The 11838-nt window shown below is 36.7% G+C and overlaps 1 protein-coding gene and 1 long non-coding RNA gene across 5 annotated transcripts in view; both read right to left on the bottom strand.

The window, feature by feature from the left end:
* The window catches only part of LOC105150384 (uncharacterized), a 126758-nt gene that overhangs the window by 33047 nt on the left and 81873 nt on the right, over positions 1-11838 (bottom strand). The gene's annotated exons all lie outside the window — the stretch shown is intronic.
* Positions 1203-10356, bottom strand: LOC147909359 (uncharacterized). The gene is made up of 2 exons (XR_015545530.1): positions 4393-10356; positions 1203-4257 (listed from the first exon to the last, which is right to left on the bottom strand). It is a non-coding gene; the product is annotated as an uncharacterized LOC147909359 (long non-coding RNA).

An 11838-nucleotide genomic window follows, 5' to 3' on the forward strand; every position in this document is an offset into this window, starting at 1 on the left:
ATGTACACATTTTTTATTTTATTTTTTTTGTTATAATTTGAAATGATTTTAAAATATAACGTTTCTTGAAATTTAAAAGAACTGATCTGTGTGACGCCTTTCTTGTTCCTTCGAATTCTAATCCAGCCATAGCTTGGACAATGACCAAACAAATTTTGTTTATTAATTGTTATTTCTTATTGAAGTGGTGGAGGGAAAGAAGAGAATTGTGGGCGTGGGGAGGGAGGAGAGATGGGAATTGGTCTTCAATAACCGGAAGAATGGTTTTCTATATTTTATTTATGTTATTATAGCCATTATCTCTATTTAAATTGTTAGGGTGTTTTTGTATTTCTATGGCTTCTCTACACTTTCTTGGAAAGTATGATGTAATGTTAGTGGTCGTTTTGTCAAACAGTATTTGATGTCCTGTTTCGATGTTGTGTTCTGATAATGCTGACTGCGTGATATGTTTTAGCCTGACATCACGTTGGTGTTCTTTTATCCGTAGGTTGACCATTCTCCCGGTTTCTCCAATGTATACTTGTCCGCAGGAGAGGCAAGATATTCCTGTGGAGTAAAAATCTTTGATCTTTAGGATTTCTTAAGATTTGTCCTATTTTTTTGGATGGTTTGAAGTTAGTTCGGATAGTTATTGTGTTTGTTTAATATCCTGCCAATCCGATCTGTTGTTCCTTCGACGTATGGGAGAATGGAGAGGATTGTTTCGTCTGGTTGTCAGAGACCATTGTCTTGTTTACATGTTTATTAATTATTTGGTTGTCTTTTGGTTTGTCGTGTCCGTTTTTCTATGAGGCTAGTTTTAGGTGGTTGAGTTCTGTCTGTAGATATTTTTTGTCAGAGATGGTGAAAGCTCTATGTACAAGTGAATTGATTGCAGATTGTTTTTGTGCTGGTGATGATGCGACTCGGCACCACCATAGTAGGTATCTATCTGTGTGTGTTGTTTTCTGTACACTTGATGGCCTAAGGTACCATCAGCTTTCTCAGAGACAAGAACAGCTAAGAAGGAGAGTTTTCCGTTTTCCTCTATGTTTATAGTGAAGTTTAAATGTTGATTATTGAGGAAAATAAGGAATTTATGGAGTTCGGCTCTGCTGTGTCTCCACATCACGAATGTGTCGTCTATATAACGAAACAAAACTTTTGGTTTTTTGGATGTTTTTCTGAGGACCTCTTTCTCAAAAAGCTCCATGAAGATATTGGCGATTATAAGAAAAATAGGAGAACCCATTGCCGCTGCTGATGTTTGTTTATAAAATTAGTTGTTATAGGAGAAGTAAGTAATTGTTAAGCAATGCTCTATTAGCGGGATGAGATCGGAGGGGACTTCATGTGAGGCCTTTATTATATTTAATGTGTCTTTTATTGGGACTTTTGTGAAAAAGGATTTTACATCGAAACTTACAAGCAGGTCTGTGGGATGTACTCGGATTTTTTGGATCTTTTGTATGAAGTCTGTTCATACAAAATCATCATCGGGGTAGGCTCCCTTCATTGATATATTTATCGTAATTTTTTCTTCATTTGTTTTTTCGTTGACTTTTTAATATTTCAGTTATTTTTCTTGATTCTTTTCTTTCATCGCTTTTATATTCTTTTTCGTTTATTATATCAGCAGAAAAAATTTTTGTAGACGGGTCATGGATGATACCATTAGTTGATATTATTAATTTATGCAATTCATTTTTTATAATAATAAAAATTAATAATAGAATAATATTTTCAGAAATACGCATAATGTAGAATGTATATTTTTCATAATAAGATAGCGGTCTTATAAGATAATGTATATAATAGTGTTTTTTTGTAAATAAATGGTTATGTAAATATTATTTTTAGTACAAACGTAAGGGAGAAATTAAATGCAATACTGGTTATCTAAATCATACTTTTTGTAACATATTACAAAAAGATTTATAACAAATTAATTTGTTTTTGGTGAAAAGTTAAACATATAATAATAAGCGTTCGAAACCTCAAGCTACAATTTCTAATGTTCATTTATGTACAAAACAATGCTAAAGGGAAAGTATAATAAAGAATTGATTAAATGGTACTCATTCGTCAATGGTACTCTTTCTTGATAATAATTTACCGCTTATAGCAAAAATTTTAGCCTTTGTTTCTTGTTGTATTTTAAAATCTTTCCTATTAATTTTGTTATTCCGCCTACACGTCTAGCTACTTTTCTTTAATATAACTGACAGTTTCACTACGTCTTTTTTCTCATTTTGAAGCTACTAAATTAAAGTAAATTTTTTTAACCTTTCCTGGTCACACTTGGTGGTCACATAATAGATACTCTGAATTAAAATGATCCTAACCATCTTTAAATCTGTTATCAAATCAACAGACAATAGTATTAATTCCACAAACTTATATAAATAGACTGCTGACTCAATGTGATAGAAAGAGATGAATCCGATTCCGAACTGTCCTTGTTTTACTTCCCATATGCGTATGTATGCGTCCTGTTTGTGAATATTGTGAATTTGTCCATGTAATTTATACATGTGTGAGTGAGAGAACTCCAATATGGCGTTGCCTCTGCTGTCTTCAAATATGGAAGCGAAGCTCTTTGGATTATTTATAAAAGTTTATGATAGAACTATTTATAAAAGTCTGTGATTTGTTCAAATAATTTTCAAAAATTATGATATATAATTTCATCCTTTTAGAAAATGGAACAATAGCGTTTTAGTGAAAAATTTAATTTTAATCTTAAAAAAAATCGTAAATATGTTAAGTTCGGAAAAATGTGCTTTATTAAAAATATAACTTAAAAAATTATAATTTTTTAAATTTATAATTAAAATTATAAGAAAACGGCTCAAATAATTAAATTCAACACATATAAGGAGCTACGAGTCAATATAATATATTTGTTACAATATTCAAGATAATTATAAACATAGAAATTTGCTGACAAAATTTAATCACAAATATAACAAAACGTTTCGGCTTATTATGAGGTCATCTTTAAGTTGTTAACATAAAAATTAAAATATGTACGAAATTATTTTAAAAACGCAAATGTAGAAAGAAGAAATTTATGGTAATTACGATACATAGATGTGATTCGGTGGCAATTCATCATATCATAACGTTATAACGTAATGTTCCAAAGAAAGTGATAGACGTTACTTGTAATGCTATGCACTCGCATTTCGGAAGATACATCCAAGAATTGTACTGTTACAGTTTAACTGTTATAATTGATAGATAACATTACACAAACTAATTTTAATTTCTGACTTATCTGTGTAATATTATATGTAATATTATATATAACGAGATTGTAATATTTCAACTAACAGACAATGAAATCTCGTTTATACAAATAAGCAAGATTACAGTTTAATTAGATAATAAATATATCTCAAATTGAATAATATTTTAATGAATTAATATTCTAATGAATTTTTTTTTTGTATATTCACTGTCAATATTCTAATTCACAAGCGATCTTAAAGACAAACCACAGCGATTAACTTCGCTGGTTATAATACACTGGCATATCTTACAGTTTCCATTAAGGATGAGATCTTTTCTACACATCTATCACATAAATTACATGTTGTGCACAAGTTGTAAATCATAAGTGTAGAAAGTTAAAAAGAAATCAAGAAAATTTGATGTATTATGTTAATAATAAATAGATTTTCTCAAAATTAATAAAATAATGTTTGTAGAATACAAATTAAACGACGTTTAAGTTTTTAATGACTCAATAATTTTATTTTAATTAATATTCTTACTTTGAACCTTCTGTCATATTTTTTCACGAAAAATTTATATTTAAGCTTATCTTTCTTCGTTCCTTATGTCCGAAGAGAAGATTGCAGCTTCCTATTTCTGCTGTCTCTTTCGAGCACTTCTTGAAATACTTCTTGAAAGTTAATATTACTTGTAATGAAAGATTGATATTACCTGTCTATGTACTAATATTACAGCTTCTTCAATTGATAAATAACTGTAATTCATAACATAAACTGTTATTCAAATGTTCCTGTATCCATATGGGTAATTTGCGCTTATCTAATCTTGAAAAAATTTTTACAGTAGTGTAAGCGTGAAAAAGTCATTGTATTGCAAAATGTAGAAATATTTTTATGAATACGTATGACAGATTGTTTTCCAAAGAAGTTTATCTTATTCGCGAACACCATGATATCATAATCCATTCTTCTTTTGATCGTATTCTATTACGCCGTGTCTTATGATGTCTAAAGTTAAAAAATTGTTCTCTCAGATCTGAAAAGACATTAGAGAAACATTTATATATTTTGTTCAAGTAAGTAGAAACATTATATGAGTAGATTATTTATTCTAATATACAAAATAATTATAAAATATAATATTTACTTACGTACATACTCACTTACTTACATCTTGTATATTTTGATTTCGTCATCTCGTTGACAGCTATCCTAACCACTTCGCACAGTAACTCGCATTTTGACAATTTCGCCGCGTTTCGAAAACCATAAAAAAAAACGTGTTGCAATCTTTTAATCCCTGACTGTACAATTTCAGTTTTACACTTCAGGTTGTTGGTACACAAGACCTGTGACGTAAACTATAGATGTGACGTACACAAGATCTGTGACGTAAACTATAGATTTTCAACTGGTAATAAAAGGTCACAGTATAACCAGTAGGGACACTTCGGCACCTTTGATCTCCATGTCACGTGAGCATCCGCCATGTTAACATTTACATTATGTCATGTACATACATTACACATACATACTGTCATTACACATACATTACATGTCGTTTTACATTTCATTGAATCCGGCTCAAAACGAAAGCTATATCTGCGCGGATTCGCATTTTTTCGCAAGTGTCCCTACTGGTTATATTGAGATTTATGTTGTGTGCATTATAGATTTTCAGTATTGGCAGTAAATTTTTGAATCTAGCCTCAGTTTTACACTTCACATTTGAAACATTTTGCGCGCGCGTTTCGATGTGTTTCCGGTTTTGCCTCTTCACGCTTTGTTGACCGACTCTTGCATACAGAACGCGGCAATGTTTCTCGCGCGACGGAAATTGTCGCACCAATAATTTTATATTCTAATGGCTCCTGCACACAGAACGCGGCAACGCTTGCTGCGCGGCGGAAATTGTCGTACTAGCCTATTGTAAAAGAGAAATTTGTAAAAGAGACGCGGAATTTTCCTGAAGAATTTAACGAGAAAGCAAGTACGGACATATTCGTTCATGTTCGTATACGGGTTGCCGGCCGGATCGCGATAGCAGCGATCGCGTAGTATAGCGCGACGAATCAGGCGGGGCGATTCTGAACGAGCCAATAGGAGAGAACGGAATGGCGTGCGTTGCTATCGTGAGGCAAGGAAGCAGTCCTTGGCAGCGGAAGGTTCGGGAAGAGATCGCGTTTTTCGAGGTCGGAAGAAAAATAAAGTACATATATATCCAAGATCTTCTTCTCTTTGATTAAAAATTTTGAGCCTTTCTCCTACATTTATGAGAAGTGGCATTTACTCGCAAACGGGCTGTCCGACAGTTTATGTGATTACGGGAGAATACTATATAGCCTTATTTCGTTAGTGAAGTGGTGGTGAGTGAAAAAAGACTGTACGAGTTATGGCGGACGAAGACTTTCGAGTAACGCAATTGAAAGCAATTCTGAAGCAATTAAAATTGTCACTAGCGAGAAATAACGCAACGCTGTTAAAAAGATTGTACCAACATGACCCGAGTGGATTATGGAGGGAGATAGCAAGAAATGTGCAAGTGGAGAAGAAAATCAACAGCCGATTCAGGACGAGCTGTTGGATTGAATTAGCGGCAGGAGGGGAGAAACGAGCAATTCCGACAGACGTGACGAGACAAGATCATGCAGTTCGGGAGAATGTGATTGTAAGCCTCACTAGAGATCTAGAGCGTATGAGATGCGAGAATGATCTTATGCTATTGTGAATGGAAGATTTACGATTAGAAAGAGCCGAGAGAGATAGGCCAGCGATAACGTCGGCGAGGAATGACGGCCCACCGGCGACAACACGGCCCACTATTTCTGCGTTAGAACTTCTTAACGAATTTATGGGTGCCGAAAACACATTCTGGAGCTGGAAAAGGCAGTTTGAGCTTGTGCGTGCTACGTACCAACTTGACAATAACATGCGAATTTTAATAGGGATGAAACTTAAGTGGCGAACTTTGCAGTGATTTCACTCAAGACTAGAGCATCTGGAGATGCCGGTAACGAAGCTCATAAGTCAAATGAAGAGGATGTTTGATTATCGACCGTCAAAATTAGAATTGCGTCGACGTTTTGAAAAAAGAAACTGGCGTAGCGATGAATTCTTCAACGATTATTATTTCGACAAAGTAATACTGGGTAAAGTATCGGTCGACAAAAACGAACTCACAGATTTTATTATCGATGGGATTCTTGAGACGCAACTGCGCAACCAGGTACGCATGCATCGTTTTGAGAGAAAGGAAGATCTGCTGAGAGTTTTCGAGCAGATCATCTTAAAAAAGTCCGAAAGCAAGAACCGTCTAGGTCGAGGAAACATTGTCAACAAATCGGATGACAAGCAGCAAGATAAAAGAATCGGAACGACTATAGGATATTAAGTGTTATAATTGCAACAAGACACATTTCATGAGATTGCAGCAGGCCAAAGAGGGAGCGAGGTTCGTGCTATGAGTGCGGAGAGATAGGTCATCGGACTCGAGACTGCGGACAAAAGAAGCAGGTGACGTTCACGGAAGCGAAGGACACCGAGGCGCACAGGTTTCTAATGTAGTCGAGTAGGATGGGAACAGTAATGAATATATAAAGTGTGTAGGAATACAGATAAGTACTATCGATTTGGAATGTAGATTCGCCGCGGATTCATAGTTAGACACCGCATGTCCGATTAGCTTAATTAAATCTAAATTTGTGCTGCCGGGTTCGATGCTGCAGGCTGAGCATTACGTTTAATAGCTCCGCGTTGGAAATTATAGATACTGTGTTCGCATGAATAAATTTCGAGAGCAAAATATCGAACGAATTAAAATTACCGTGTCATACTATGTAATGTGACATGTTGCTTGGTAGAGACGGATTGAGAAAATTGGACTTTACTATGGCGCGGCAGTTGGAAAGGAGGTTGAGGACAATGTGAATGAAATATTACACATTGACGTGAATGAGACGGTCGTGGATGAGATGGATAAATTTAACATAAATTCGAACTTACCGTATGCGATCAGGAGTAAGCTTGCAGAAAAGATTCGTTCATGTTACTTAGAAACTACGAGGATATCGGAGCCTAAAGTAAGAGCAGAACTAAAATTACATGTAAAAAAGGACAGACATTCCACTTTGTACCCAGTAGGTTATTGATTGATGAAAAAAACAAAGTTCATACCATTCTAGACGACTTGTTAAAACGGGGTATCATTCGTCTCAGTAACTTCAAATATGCTTCCAGGATTGTGTTGATACGGAAAAATATTAGCGTGCTCTTAATAAAATTACTGCACGTGACAATTACCCGTTACCAATAATCGAAGAACAGATTGATGCGCTGCAAGGAAAGCGTTATTTTACGTCACTAGATCTCAAAGACGGATTTCACCACGTATACGTAGAGAAAGATAGCGTCAAGTATACTGCTTTTATTACGCCTTTCAGTTGCGAAAATGCCTTTCGGATTGAAAAACCAGCTCGGTTTCAGCGCTTCGTTGATGATGTGATTTAATTGAGAATGATGACGTCGTGGCTTATATGAGCGATTTTCTTGTTGCCACCGAAACTATAGAAAAGCATTTAGAAGCGTTGAACATATTTTTAAGTTACTTATAGAAAATCGACTCGAGTTGCGCCTGAATAAATGCCATTTTATGTTTGAGGAGATCGAATTTTTAGGATATGTTATCGATAACGATATCGGCCAAGGGTATCCGTCCGAATGATTCCGGGATAGCGACCGTAAAAGAGTTCCCGATTCCTAAATACCTGTATGTCCGGGACGGTCAAAGTTTTCTCAGACTATGCTTCTATTTTAGAAAATTCGTAACAAATTTTTCGATAATCGTGGGACCTCTACATTTATTAAGATTTAGTTCAGAAGGAAGTGACGTTTGAGTTCGGTTGGAAACAAACGGAGGCATTCGAATTGTTGAAAAGCAAGTTAGTTTCCGTGCCGATTTTATCTTTACAGTCCAGGGGATGAGACGGAATTGTGACGCGAGCTCGCGAGGTTTCGATGCGATACTGTTCCAACGGAAAGTCGATGGACTTTTTTATCCGATCTTTTATTTTTCGAAAAAACTTACGGAGATCGAGTCGCATTATCATAGCTATGAGCTGGAAACACTTGCCATAGTATACGTCCTAAAGAGATTTCGCATATATCTTCAGGATATCCCTTTCAGATAATTATCGATTGTAATACGTTTGTCATGACGCTGAATAAAAAGGAGATAAATCCACGGATCGTGCGATGGGCGTTTGAATTACAAAATTTTGACTACACTACGGAGCATAGGCCGAGAAAAAGAATACAACATGTGGACGCGCTGAGTCGAGCAAGCGGAATTTTAGTGATAGAAGTGAATACTTTCGAGTATAAACTGTCCGTTTGTTAATTGCAAGATCCGGTCATTAAAGAATTAAGAATACATTTGAAAAAGGAACAAGATAGTCTGTATGAAATACGGAATGATCTCGTCTATCGTAAAAGGGATGACAAAATTCTATTTCTTGTCCCGCGCACAATGGAGCAGGACTTACTTTACAATATCATAGTGATTTTGGTTATTTCTTATGACTTTGGAATAAAACATTAGTGTTTTTACAGGAGACTTACTGGTTCCCAAAAATGAAGGCCAAGGTCAACGAGTTCATCAGAAATTGTACGACATTGACGATACGACGAAATTGTATTGCTTTTTTGAAGATGTCGGGTAAAAGCGAAGATTTCATGCATAATATACCAAAGGGGACGTTTTCGATGATATATGTTGTTCATTTTAGCCCCGTAGATCAAGCGAATGCCACGAAGAAGTATGTATTTCTGGTTATAGACGCCTTTACTAAATTTGTAAAATTGTATGCGGTAAAAACTACAACTTCCCGCGAGATGATACGATGCTTGAAGGACTATTTTAGCGCGTATAGTAAACTGAGAATCTTAATATCCGATCGAGGAATTAGTTTTACCTCAAAGGAATTTGAAGAGTTTATGAAGGAAGCTAAAATAGAACACGAAAAAGATTGCAACCGCCATATAAACAGACATATAAACAGACGATTGCATCGCTTCAAGCGAACGGGCAGGTCGAAAGGTATAATAGAATTTTAGCATCGGCACTAGGTAAATTGTATGACGGAAGGGAGTGGCATAAATCGTTAGAGGAAATAGAGTTTGCTATGAATAATACAATAAACCGGAGAAACCCCCAATCGATTATTGTTCGGAGTGCTGCAGCGAGGACATGTGTTCGACGCGGTTAGAGAACTAAAATGAGGTATACGTCGAAAACCAAAATGAGGAAGGCGAAAGAGATTTAGAACGAATGCAAGTGTATGGTAAGTAGCGGAGAGAATTGAAAAGGCGAGCTTGTATAATGAAACTTATGTAAACAAAAGGCGTAAAGAGGCACGAGAATACTCGGAGAGCGTTATTTTAAACAACCTCTTTGTTTTAAAAAATTTCGAAACCGATGGAAAATTGATTCCAGCATATAGAGGATTCTACCGTGTTGTTCACAAGTTGAAAAATGATCGATACGTCGTGGCAGATCCCGAAAGTTGCCAGGTCTCACAACGACCCATCAAGAGACATGGAAAGTAGCAAACATGAAACCTTGGCGCGAACAACTGGCAGAGTCTTCACCAGACAACGACTTTGAAAATGCGGAAGACGACTTGTACAAATTAGTTATAAGACAGGACAGCCTATGGTCAGAGATGGTCGAAACTGTAGTAGAAAAGAGAGATGACGCGGAATTTTCACGAAGAATTTAACGAGGAAACAAGTGTGGACATGTTCGTGTACAGGTCGACCAGATCGCAGTAGCAGCGATCACGTGGCATGGCGCGACCAATCAGGTGGGGCGACTCTGAGCGAATCTGAGCAATAGGAGAGAACGGAAGGGCGCGCGCTGCTGAGTCGGGAGGCAGGGCAGCAGTCCCTGGCAGCTTCGGGAAGAGATCGCGTTTCTCGAGGTGGGAAGAAAAATAAAGTACATATATATCCAAGATCTTCTCTTTCATTAAAAATTTTGAGTCTTTCTCCTATAATTCTATGTTCTTAAGTCGACCCAACTTTGCAAAACTTCTGGAAATAATATTAGGTGTTGGAATTAATTCGTAGCGTTTTTTAATGAAAGAATGTTATTTATTTCACATGAGCATTAAAAAATACATTAATGAAAGTACTTCCCATCACTTGTAAAACGCTACGAATTAATTCCAACACCTAATATAATACTACTTCTGCCGCGTGGTAAAAGTTGGATTGAGTTCAACTTTTGTTGCGCGAAATTATATGAATAGATATCTATTACTTTCGAGCGAGACGTTGATTGCGTCAATTTTATGTTCTGTGTGCAAGAGCTATTAGGTTTGTTTTTTATTATTGCACTGGTGCAATAAGTTGAAGTGAAACAAATGTATATTTGTTTAATTTTAACATATTGCACTGTGTGTACTGATTCATAATAAAGAAGTTGTATATAGGGTGATTCAGAACAACTTAAATGTCCCTGAAGAGACGTATTCTTGACCGAATTCTAAGACAATTTTTCCTTTCGAAAATTTTGTTCGAAGCTTAGTTTTCAAATTACAAGAAGAAATAATTAGCGTATCATGGGTGGCGTATAGAAGACGGGATGGCTTTGCATGGGGCGCATATTAATCGGACGCACACATTTATAAAAACATGTTCCTTCTTTCCTCTGTACTATCTTTTTGTCTTTCATATACTTTAAATATGCTAGTTTCATTAAATTATAAAACATGTAACGATGCATCTCTTATATGCATCCGGCAAAAAACCTAGCCGAATGCTGTTGCATCCCATCACCAGTGGGATACAACGATGAGAGTGCGATGCGCCCGCATATTTTTTAATAAATCAAAAAAATAATTCACAGGTATAGCAGCTCCGTCGGAGTTAACCGAATGCATCCGAATTCCGTCGAGTTCCGTTGTTTCCCGTTCGTATTGTTAATCGACGGGAATCGCCGAACGATTCTGAATAACGAATGAGAGCAATAATTAGTATAAAAGCTGAGTTTTCCTCGACAAAATTCTTCTTTTTCCTGCCTGCTCCGATCCTCTTCCAGATTCGTATCCTCCGGCCGCAAGCGCAAAAAAGCGGTAGAGAGAGCTCTGACGAGAGTTTTCGGTAGCAACCGACCGGCATATTCCGAAACCACTGCATCGACGGGAGCAATCTGAGGCAAAGTATACTCTATCTCGCCGAGCATTCTTGGCCGCTGATCAGCTAAGTCAGTACGACTGCACCGACGGGAATTTTTTGTGTCCGAGTGTACTCTGTCATACTGAGCGTTCTCGGCTTGCCGCCGCTTCCTCCACATATCGGCACGATTCCAGGGATAATGTTCTCTGCCTCTGTCAAGAGTTCTCGACCGCCAACACCTTAAAAACCAATGAACGTCGACAATAACAAAGGGATGGAGAAGTTCTCGACCGTCGGGTGCACTCCAAAACGCATCTTCATTATATCGGAGAAAACTTGCTCGCTTTACCGCAACGGGAACCGCAAACGCGAACGCGACCGCGATTGGCTGGCGCATACCCGCGTGCTGTACGAATCAATCAGAGGCTGTAATTCCGTATAC

This window comes from Acromyrmex echinatior, chromosome 6, assembly GCF_024713525.1.
Source record: "Acromyrmex echinatior isolate Ae372 chromosome 6, ASM2471352v2, whole genome shotgun sequence".
NCBI classification, from domain to species: Eukaryota; Metazoa; Arthropoda; class Insecta; order Hymenoptera; family Formicidae; genus Acromyrmex; species Acromyrmex echinatior.